This window comes from Lactuca serriola, chromosome 4 (assembly GCF_051521515.1).
Source record: "Lactuca serriola cultivar US96UC23 chromosome 4, Lser_US96UC23_V15, whole genome shotgun sequence".
Taxonomy (NCBI): domain Eukaryota; kingdom Viridiplantae; phylum Streptophyta; class Magnoliopsida; order Asterales; family Asteraceae; genus Lactuca; species Lactuca serriola.
Window position 1 is genome coordinate 231,776,244 of NC_136411.1, and position 11,682 is coordinate 231,787,925.

Sequence of the window (11,682 nt, forward strand, 5' to 3'; positions counted from 1 at the left end):
CATCTTACTAAGAAGATGATTGAATCGATCGAACGTCTGAGTAACAGTTTCATCGGGATTCTGCTTAAATTCGCCAAACTCAGACAAAAGTAAGGTCTGAATGGAATGTTCCAGATCTTCATCTGTGGAATATAGCTCTCGCAGCCTATCCCATATTACTTTAGCAGTGTTGCATGAACTCACTAGCCTGAATGTATCGGATTGAAGAGCGAATCAAAGCAGTCTCAATGCTTTAATGTTGCACTGAATCTTTTCCTTTTCGTCTTGAGCAACATCCTTTACGTCCTTTAACAAATCATTATACTCTTTCTAAGTTTTAATGATTTTTGACGTTGCTGAATGAGCAAATGGTCCAGATACGATTGTTTCCCAAATAAGATATCCATTGTCTTCAGATCCGATGACATAATCTTCAAAGTGATGTGCCCAAACTTCGTAATCTTGGGTGTAAAGAATAGGAATCTTCGTCGTTGATCCAATGCTGTTTGAGATGTTGATGGGATTTGATTGTGACTCGTCCATGCTTGATCGTCTAACCTCTTTGAAAGATCAGACTTGTAATATATAAAATTAGGGCAAAACAAATAAATGCTGAGTTACGTCAATTATGGAATGACGGCTCAATAAATATTAGTTAATGCGGAATAACCTTAATCGCAACCTTTTTCACAGAAAAGATGTGTATGAATTACACAGCCTCCTGCTCTGATACCAATTGATGAGATATTAATTAACTCGATGATCGATTAGATCTTCGTAACAGGTAAGCGATAAATGCAAAAACAGTAAACAACACAAGTATGAATCAAGATGTGTCGAATGATTAGATTACTCGATCCTCAGCAGAGCTCGACTAAGAACTTCCGATGTAGAGGATTCTAGGGTTACAAAATAAGAACGATAAATTTGTTGAACAATAAATCTCTAATCGTTACTAATCATGACGTTCTAAGATGCATGCAAGCATCTATTTATACTAAACGCTACAAAACTCACGGATGGACAGGCCCATACCAGAGATACATATTGAACTAGCTATCGAGCCCAATAGACGCAACACAAAATACGACCCAACAATTCTCGTGATAAAAAAGTTTGAACATTTGACTTTTGATTTGGTTTCGAAACATGTTCCTTTTTCTTTTCAATAGAAAATGAATTTTGTGATTTTGTCTTAACAGATTCAAACTTTTTGTTTACAGACTTTTTTGGAAGAAAAAATTTGTTGTTTCTTTTTAGATATATAAGTATTCCAATAAGCTTTGTTTCCTGCCTTACTCGTTGAAATACAATTTTCTTGTGAAATCTTTTGAATCTTTTCTTTTTGACTTTGAACTTTTTCAATTGGTTTTTTAGAAACATTAACTTTTGTTTGTTTTTCAACCTTTGAATTTTCAGTTTTGACCTCCCAATATAGACTTGGTTTTTGTCTTTGAAAAATGTATGACTTTTTGGTAAGATTGTTCTCAACGGTGCTTTGATGTGAGAAAAATCCATCTTTCGAAGCTTTCTTGTTTTCCTCTACAACCAGTTTGTTGATTTTCGGTGTCACATTGTCTCCATTACCCTTTGTAATGAAACTTGGTTTGGGAAAACGATATTATTGGTGCACGTGAAGTTTGGATAAACCACATATTTTGGTTCAAGATAATGAGAACCTTTTTCGTTCATGATTTTATCAAATTTCTTTTTTTTTTCATACACCTGATCTTCAACATTGCGAGGATTTTTTGTTGCTTTCGAAACAATTGGATCTATTGTTTCTTTCGAAAGCTCTTCATCATCATTGTTGTCAGCCTGACTATCTTCGACAGTCAGATGGTCAGGGTCAAAAACTTTCGAAGTAGAGGGTTGGTCTTTGTCAACTTTAATATTCGAATCATGACATTTTTCCTTTCCCTTAGCTAATGATTTGACATTAATGACAGATAACTGAGAACAATCAACAACTTCCTCTGCTTCAATTTCACTGATATTGTCATCTTCGATATCAGCAAAGTTGTTTTGAGAGTTAGAAGTCGAATTCTCATTCTTTTTCAAAATATTGATTTGTTCATTTACAATCAAAGTCTTATTAACTATATCAACAAGATCATTAGCATCTAAATGTTCATCGATTTTCACTATTCTATAGGGATATTTATTATTAGGGACTTTATCAATGTCTGAAATAGGCATTTCACAATCATAAGAAGTTGCATCAACTTTTTCCCTTTCGAAAGATAAGAATGGTAGAAGCTTCCGATTTTGTTCTTTACTTATGTCACTAGAGTGATGCAATTCAGTCAGTTCACAATAGAGTAGTTTAGCAGAATTACAGTAAATATTCCTTTGTTTTAACAAAATCCTATTATCTGCATTCAAACTATGTCTATCAATCATAATGTTCGTTATTTGTAACTCTAGATGATCTATTTTAGCCTTCTTTGCCTCGAACATCCTTTGGGTTTCTAGTAACTGAGTACTAGATTTTTTGCCTCGTTGCTAACAAAGACCACTAGATTATTAACATATGTGACAACCCGAAATTTCAATTTTGAACAAACCATATCAAGCCAATAGATGTAGATCAGTTACAGTGAAAATTCAGACTCCGAGTGTAAGTTAGGCAGTTTTCAAGATTTACACTTAAGAAGATATTAGGAAAGTGGTTGCACTAGGGTTTTGTGCAACACTGTTATTCCATTACTCTAAGACATTAGAGTTCGTTCTAGGAATAAAAATATTTTCTGCCAAAAATATCTTAGGACTATAAATAAATTCTGAACCAAATTGGTTCATTTGTTGAGTTCCATTTATAGAAAAGTCAATATTCTCTCTCACGGATCTTCGGGTTTTTATCCCAGATTGAGAGTATACTTCTCTAGTTGTGTTATAATGCTTGTTTTATGCTTATTAACATAGATTATATGTCAAATATATGAGATCCGGGAGTTTACCGCCCAAGAACGTTCTTTGGGAGTAAACTCCAAAATGGAGCTTAAAGGCCATCTAGTCACATTTCCTTGTTAGGTAACTAGCTTAGGGTATTGTGTATGATCATTAGAGGCTAGAAATAAATCAATAATAGATAGTTATAGGAGTATACGGCCCAAGAGTTTCTTGGACCGTAAACACCATTTTCAAGGGCTTAAATGTGCCCTAATCATCCCAAAGGCTTGGACTCTATTTTAGACAAATACCCTAAAGTGTTTAGAACCTACAAAACTCATGGAAACACAAGTGTGGAAGAGTTTACAGCCAAGAGTATTTCTTGGGCTGTAAACTCCTTTAAAGGGGTCAAAGGACACCCTAAATCCTTCCTTAAGCCTAGAGACAATTTGGGAATGTACCTAGATGAGTTTTGGACTAGTTAAAATACTTAGAACACCAAGAGTGAGGGAGTTTACGGCCCAAAGGGTTCTATGGCTGTAAACTCCATAAAATGGTACCAATTGGTGCCATAAACCCTCCTAAAGCCAAGTACTAAAGTCTAGATTTGTTCCTAGAAATGTTTGAGACTTGAAAGCACCATAAGAACCCTCCCAAGGTACCCAAAAACTTGTTTAAGCCTTGAAACAATTCCCCAAACGAGTCAATATGGTACCCAAAAACTCCCCAAACGAGTCAATATGGTACCCAAAAACGAGTCAATATGGTACCCAAAAACTCCCCAAACGAGCCAAGTACTAAAGCCGTAAACTCCCCAAACGAGTCAATATGGTACCCAAAAACTTGTTTAAGCCTTGAAACAATTCCCAACTAGAGTTGTGATAATTCTAAACTCCATTTAGGCCTTGGTTGAGAGTTTACGGCCAAGAGCTTACTCCCCTGGGCTGTAAACTCCAATGAATATGGTCTTTTGACCTTAAACTTCCACTAGGGGCATTGCATTCCTTTGTTGCAACCCATTAGCCTCCTAGCACTTGACCAAAAGTGTTTTCCTCGCGCTTAAATGTTATTACTTGTATAATTAGTGTTTTAATCACTAATTATTTATATACATATGTTTTCATATGTAATTAGGATCATTGTGTGTGTCTAAGTCTTCACTTGACGCCAAGCACTTGTTCGATCCTTCCGTACGATAACAGTCCGTTAAATTCCAGTCACTTACTGCAGGTGAGTTCCTACCCCTTAACTAATGTTTTAAACTATTTTTAAATGTTTTATGGGGGGGGATACAAGTAGAATCATGCTACTTATTATGTCAATCACATGTGATTAGTAAGTGGGATTATATACTTATTACATCAATCACATGTGATTAATATACAGCATTCAAGTGATTTGGCTACTCATTAGCCGTTTTACCAAACAATTTCCTTCAAATGATTTTTATAAAACATTGTATATGTTTTAAACTCCTTATTACACTGTGCACCTTACTCAGCACATTACCTTTCAAACTTATTTACAACTGTGTTTCAAACAAATGTTTCCTTATACTTAACTGTTTTTTCAAACTTATGCCTTCAAATTGTTTTATAGATTGACATCAAGTCGATCTTTTCTTAAAATAATATTTATGTTTCAAATGTCTTACAAAACTTATTTATGCTTTTATATTATAAATTGCATGCCTCTATATGTATAGTTATATAAGAAATGTTTAAAAGACTTAGGAAGGCTATCCACCCTATTTCCTTTTTGCGCCTTGAGATGTGGTCTGGTGGGATATCGGGTAATCGTCCGAAAGTCGTTTAAATATTAGTTATATATCATGTGTACATATATATTCATAAAAGGTCCTTCCAGTTCAACATATGCCCTTGGGTAGCAAGGGTATACATCCATGTTCATACGTACCTGATAGATTACTAGTAAACTACCATATGGGTAGCTTAGGAAGATACTAGAACTATTACTAGAACACGATATCACTCAATGAGTCAGTTTATTCATGAGTCAATACTTTCTAGAACATTACAGTACATTACTATACTTGCTAGGTAGAGAGCACGTACATTACATATAGAACAGTTCGTTACATTACACTTACATTAATACGCCAATAACTGTGATCCACTGTATGGAAGCATGCCTTAATTGTCATGCCCCGGGTTGTAGCCAGAGTCTCTTGAAGGGAGAGCGTGAGTTTGCGTATAGATCTATAATGGATTGACTATCCTACACCTTACTGCTAGCTACAGTAGGACCGACAGGTCTGCAGGTGCCAAACGTCATACCTTAGCTTCGACTATACGTTGTTGTTGTAACCCGTCTATAGTATGAGTTTGTGTATGGATCTATACTGGATTGACTATCCTACACCTCGCTGCTAGCTACAGCGGGACCGACAGGTCTGCAAGTGCCAAACGTCATACATTATTTTCGACTATACGTTGTCGTTGTTACCAGTCTATAGTATGGTGCAATTTATCACATGATGCCTTAATATAAATCCGGTTTAGGGTAGTTAGTACGGCGGTAGTTCTTATAGCACTACACCATAGTACTATTTCATTTTCCCATTACATTCACTTTGTGAACATTCACACGACGCACGATACTGTAGAAATTATATTTTTGGATAATGATAGTTATACTTGGGAAAACACATACTCTTACAAGAGACACACATTCAGAACAGTTAGGTCTTGGTAGAAGACACCTTCATATTCTAGTAGAAATCATAGGGATTTCTAGGGTTTTTTTTCAAACACTTACAGTTCATATACACTTTCAATACTTACAATAAATAGACATACAAATTCTTACATACAAATACTTACATACAAATTAAGACACTAAATACTTATGATCTCACCAGCTTCAAAGCTGATACTCGCTTTCAAAATTATTTGTATCCTCAGGTCATCTTAGACAGGTACCGATGCAAGGAGAAAGGAAGATGGAGCTTGTTCAAGACTTATCTTTCATTTTGATTTATGCTTTAGTGTTTATCAAAATTTGACAGAACACAATTGTATAATAATTATATTATTAATGCAATGGATGATGTTGTTGCTTATTTACTACTTTACATTGTTGTTGATATTATACATGACGTCCTCCGCCCCAGAACGTTTCCGCCGTTCCTGGTTTTGGGGTGTGACAGATTGGTATCAGAGCATTGTTTATAGTGAATTAAGTATATCAACCCATAAAAGATATACTAACTATAAATACATAAGGGATTAAAAATACTCTGACCAAGAGTTTATACTTTAAATAGTAAAATATTTAAGTAAGTATACATGCTGCATTCATACTAAAATCAGTGTCACTAGGACAGTACCTAAGAATTACGATTGTTGGGCAACACAAGTGGGCTTAGAGACATATGGTCAAAACTGGGAATATATAGCCTGATCACCTATGTTATCCGAGAGTTGACTAGCATGTGCCTAAGTTTAAGTGTGTGGTTGCAATAATGCTAAAATCTTACCAACCCTACCACAATGAGAACAATAGAACATAACATTAAAATTAAAATACTATAGGAGTATTTGGTGTTACTATAAGTACTTTATACTTGAGAATTTAAAACGGGATCTTCATTTCTAAGTTGATAGTTGCTAAGTGGATACACTAAGGCTATATGTAATTAGGATGTTATAGACTTAGAATCTGTGAAAATTTTGCCTTACCCTTATTTTGTGTGAATTTGGAATTAAGGTCACTTATTCGAAGGTCTATCCTGTTTAGATTACACATAGCTAGTATGCACTTCACAAATAGCGATGTAACTAATGAAGGTTTGCTAGATAATTATCTAGATAGTTCGTCTAATAATTATTCTCTTACCCTAAATTCTCGCATAGAAAACATAGCTGGACTCCATCCCCTCGACAACCAGTATCTTCCGAATGAAGTCATAGCTGGTTGGTTTGGAGAATAACCAGAGAATGATCATCCTTTTCCCCTTGAATGATCACCATGATGAAGACCTTTCGTATGATGCTAACTCCGAACCAGAGGTTGAAAACCTACCCCGAGCAGCTCCCTTTCCAATTCCTAACCCTCGTCCAGCTTTTTCGTGGCCCGACCCTGAGTGAGTGGAATGCTTGGAAACATGGAGCCCATGGACAAGATCATTCTATGCCATTTGATGGCGACCGAAACTTTTACGACTTGAGCAATGGGGGCTCAGCAGATAGAGTCTTGCCAATCTTGGTCCGCAGAGTGGCCCGAAATGAGATTCAAGGCAGGATAGCCCTACATCAGATTACAGAAGTAGTCGCCTATGCTAGAATGCATACCCTCCACACCATTCATCTAGAAGATGCACACGAGAGATCAGAGAGAAACCATGAAACCCTGCTACAAGCACTGGCCGAATCACGAGCCGAAGTCATAAAGCTCCGAGTACGCCAGATGGTGTGCGAAAGACACCTACTTGACATGGAACCTCAATTGGTTGAACTAAGAGTTCACCAGAGGGATGACCGTCGCCAGTAGTAGACGCTTTACTTTATTTCCCTTATAAATAGGAATCATGTTTTTCTGTCTATGCTTGATGTGGCATTTGCTATGAAATTATCTTGTTCCGTAAGTACTTTAGATAGGTCTTTATGCTGTCAGGAACTATCTTCTATGGATATGATGTATGACCTTTACAAGGTCATTTTCTAGAACCTTTACGTCGTGAATATCCAAGATATGGACAGTCGGCTAACTTTTGTGTCATTCTTCATTCAAGTACTCTTATCATTCTTTCATTAGAGTCTATCTGAATCATGCTTTAGTCAAGTCATTGGACTATAGCAAGTTAGATCCGGAGACATTTCCAAGTCTCTATCAGTGGTTGGATCTTGTTATTCACCAACCCACGATACCTCAGCTCGAACGACGAACGTTTTGAGACCATTCTACAAACTTACTTCCACCCGTTACTAGGACTGCATCATAGGGATGTAGGTCAAACCTTCGTGATCATACTTTCATTCTGTACTAGGACTGCATCATAGGGATGTAGGTCAAACTTTCGAGAACATACTCTTACTCTTTACATGAACAATGTAAGTACATCAGGGTCAACCGGAATCGCTCACAAAATCCTTATCTTTCGTGTTAACAGAATCATGTCGTCATCTGGAAGCAATCAGTCGAACCGCGAAACCTCCGCTTTTCCTATGGACGCCGCTACCTTTCAAACGGCAGTTACAGCTGCCGTAGTGGCTGCCGTAACCGTGGTCCCTGCGCACCGTAGCGCTATCAGCATAGTCAATGTTGCTGATGGGAATGAAGTTTCCAATCGTGGTATCCATCCAGGAGGTTGCCAAACAGTAACAGTCACAGACTCGCAAAGCCGAAAAGTAGAGAACAAGAAACGAAAGCGTCAAGCCCGGAAAGAACGCAAGAGATCCCAAAAGCTGGCTATACAACAGCAGCAAGTGGAAACCCCTGCCATCCCAGTACCGAGCAAGCCATACGAGGGAAAACTCCTGAAGTGTGATAAGTGTAGTTTCCATCAGCATGGGGCTTGCCATGAGATGCAATGTTGCAACTGCCTAAACATAGGGCATCATGCTCGTGACTGTGGAGCACCGAAACGACCCATCACTCAAGTCCCTTTCATCGGGACTAACCCTACGCACAAGAGGAGTTATAACGCAGAATGATTTAAGAAGCAATTTCCAAGGTGGAGTAACGAGGAAGGCACTCGTGTCCACATAACAATGGCTAAGCACCGCAATCCCGTCACCAAAGCTAGTACTAGCCAGTCATGCCACCAATGTGGTGAGACAGGGCACTTCAAGAAAGATTGCTCGATAGCAAAGAACTCTGGCGCAGATGGGAGGATTCTCAGGATCACAGCTGCAGGAGAGCCTGCTCAGGGACCATGTTAATGTAATTAGGGTGTTTCGTTGTAACAGACTTATAAACTATCTAGAACTAGTGCAACTAGAGTCTTACCTTTTGCGAGATCCTGTCTGTATAGGGAGTCTCGTGCTGCGTATACTTGTCTTTTGTAGCATATCTTATTCGCAGCAATAGTCTTGTGGTAAATCTAAAGTACTGTAACTCTTGTTAATGGTTGCACGGTTGTGTTTTGTCTGTAAACGTCTTATGTTCAAATCTAATGTCTTTAAGTTTCAGTATGATTTCGACATTATCATACGAATTGATTCAGTTTGATCCTCACGAAAACAGCTTCACACGTACATATCTTTCTTCTAGATCACTTTTCCAGCGAAACCGTCACATCAGAACGCCGAAGTACTCATTCCAGGAGTACCTCTTAGTTATTTTTCTTTCCGAAGAAATCCCCGAAGTACCACTCGTGCAGTACGCAAGTTCAATCCAGGAATTCATGCGGATGATCTATCACTGAGGAATGTATTCATAAGAGTGTTATATAATCAAGGTTCTACAGGTTTAGAATTAATGATTTCTCCTTAACTCTTTTCCTCATTGGGATGTGAGGGTAAGGAAGAATCAGTTATTCGACTACCTTTTCAATCTTAATTATATATGACTCGTATACACGAGATTGTGATCGTGAAGCCCTGTATGAATTCTAAAATGGACTTCAGGACGGAGAACTGCCTAAGTATACGGGTAATCGCATCGTCATGCGAACAAACTTAGAACCCAGTACGACTCCCGAAAACAGATCGCCCTATAGTTTAAACACCTACGAAGATGCAAGAACAGTCCGGACAACTTAGCAAACTACACACGAATAGAATTAGAAGACTAGGTTTCTCACCCTAGAGAACCATGGTCGTATTCTTCCAGAGATCGATGGATCGCATCGTATGCGCCTCGGATATCGAGGACTCCGTCAAGATTTTCATGGAAATCGTTATCTCTGCCTCGCATAGATGAAATGGTTGAGCAAACGCAAGGAAAGAAACTACTTCTAGGAATGGATCTGAGATCCGAATATTACCAGTTCGAGTGTTAGGGAAAGATGTCCGGAAGACTATCTCCTGAACTCGATGCGGACACTTCGAGTCCGTAGTGATACCCTTCGGATAGGACCACTACGCCCATAGCTTTCATGAGCTAAACGAGTAGGGTACGTTTTTCTTACTTGGATCAGTTCGTCATTTCTCTATGTAATGACTTACTTATCTACCCTTGTAGTAAGAAGGAACCCATGGGAACATTTCCTTTAGAGGAAGTTTTAGCGATGTTCTCAAAGCACGAGTTTTGAAATTGAAGAGTCAAATTTCTAAGACACACTGTTAGTAATGGGGGAAATTTTGAGTACTCTTTCAATTTGTAAAAGCCGTTGAGCATTTATTGACACCAGAAACGCCGACAGTCTTTCGCCAAATTCTAGGTCTTACCGACCTACCGCCTTAGTTCATTGAAGAACTCCTCGCAAGCTACAGAAAGTCGTACAACTTTGACCCAGCAAGGGGTGGCCTTTGACTGGGAAGTTACGCAAGAAAAGGAACCTTTGAGATTCCAAGTGAGTGACCAAGTTCTTTAGGATAAATCACTCTGGGAATGGCTTAATACACTTCGTAAAGCGTGGAAAGCTAAATCCAAGTTAGACAGGACCTCTGAGATTCTTATCAGAATCGGTCATGTACCTCGCACAAACTAGACCTACTTCACGAACTCAGTAACATATTTTCTACTCTTCGCATCTCGATCGTGAAACCATACCTTTCCGTTAGGACTTTTGCAAGTCCACTCGTCGAGATCCTCGCCTTCGTATTAGAACCGTAGTGACCCTCGACCGAGAGGTCAGGCGGACGAAGCAACGCCGTCATCAATTAGTGAAGGTTCATAGGAATTCCAACCGAGAACCCAATGTCACTTAGGTACACTAGAATCAATCGATTTGGAAGTTTCCTCCTCACGACTCGATCATTCGTGCATACTTCCTTGCCTAAATTCTAATTTCGGGACGAAATTCCCTTTAACAAGGGGATGATGTGACAACCCGGAATTTCCATTCTGAACAAACCATATCAAGCCAATAGATGTAGATCAGTTACAGTGAAAATTCAGACTTCGAGTGTAAGTTAGGCAGTTTTCAGGATTTACACTTAACAAGATATTAGGAGAGTGGTTGCACTAGGGTTTTGTGCAACACTGTTATTCCATTACTCTAAGACATTAGAGTTCATTCCAGGAATAAAAATATTTTCTGCCAAAAATATCTCAGGACTATAAATAGAATTCTGAACCAAATTGGTTTATTTGTTGAATTCCATTTATAGAAAAGTTAATATTCTCTCTCACGGATCTTCGGGTTTTTATCCCAGATTGTGAGTATACTTCTCTAGTTGTGTTATAATGCTTGTTTTATTCTTATTAACATAGATTATATGTCAAATATATGAGATCCGGGAGTTTACCGCCCAAGAACGTTCTTGGGGAGTAAACTCCAAAATGGAGCTTAAAGGCCATCTAGTCCCATTACCTTGTTAGGTAACTAGCTTAGGGTATTGTGTATGATCATTAGAGGCTAGAAATCAATCAAGAACACATAGTTATAGGAGTTTACGGCCCAAGAGTTTCTTGGACCGTAAACACCAATGTCAAGGGCTTAAATGTACCCTAATCATCCCAAAGGCTTGGACTCTGTTTTAGACAAATAACCTAAAGTGTTTAGAACCTAGAAAAATCATGGAAACACAAGTGTGGAAGAGTTTACGGCCAAGAGTATTTCTTGGGCCGTAAACTCCTTTAAGGGGGTCAAAGGACACCCTAAATCCTTCCTTAAGCCAAGAGAAAATTTGGGCATGTACCTAGATGAGTTTTGGACTAGTTAAAATACTTAGAACACCAAGA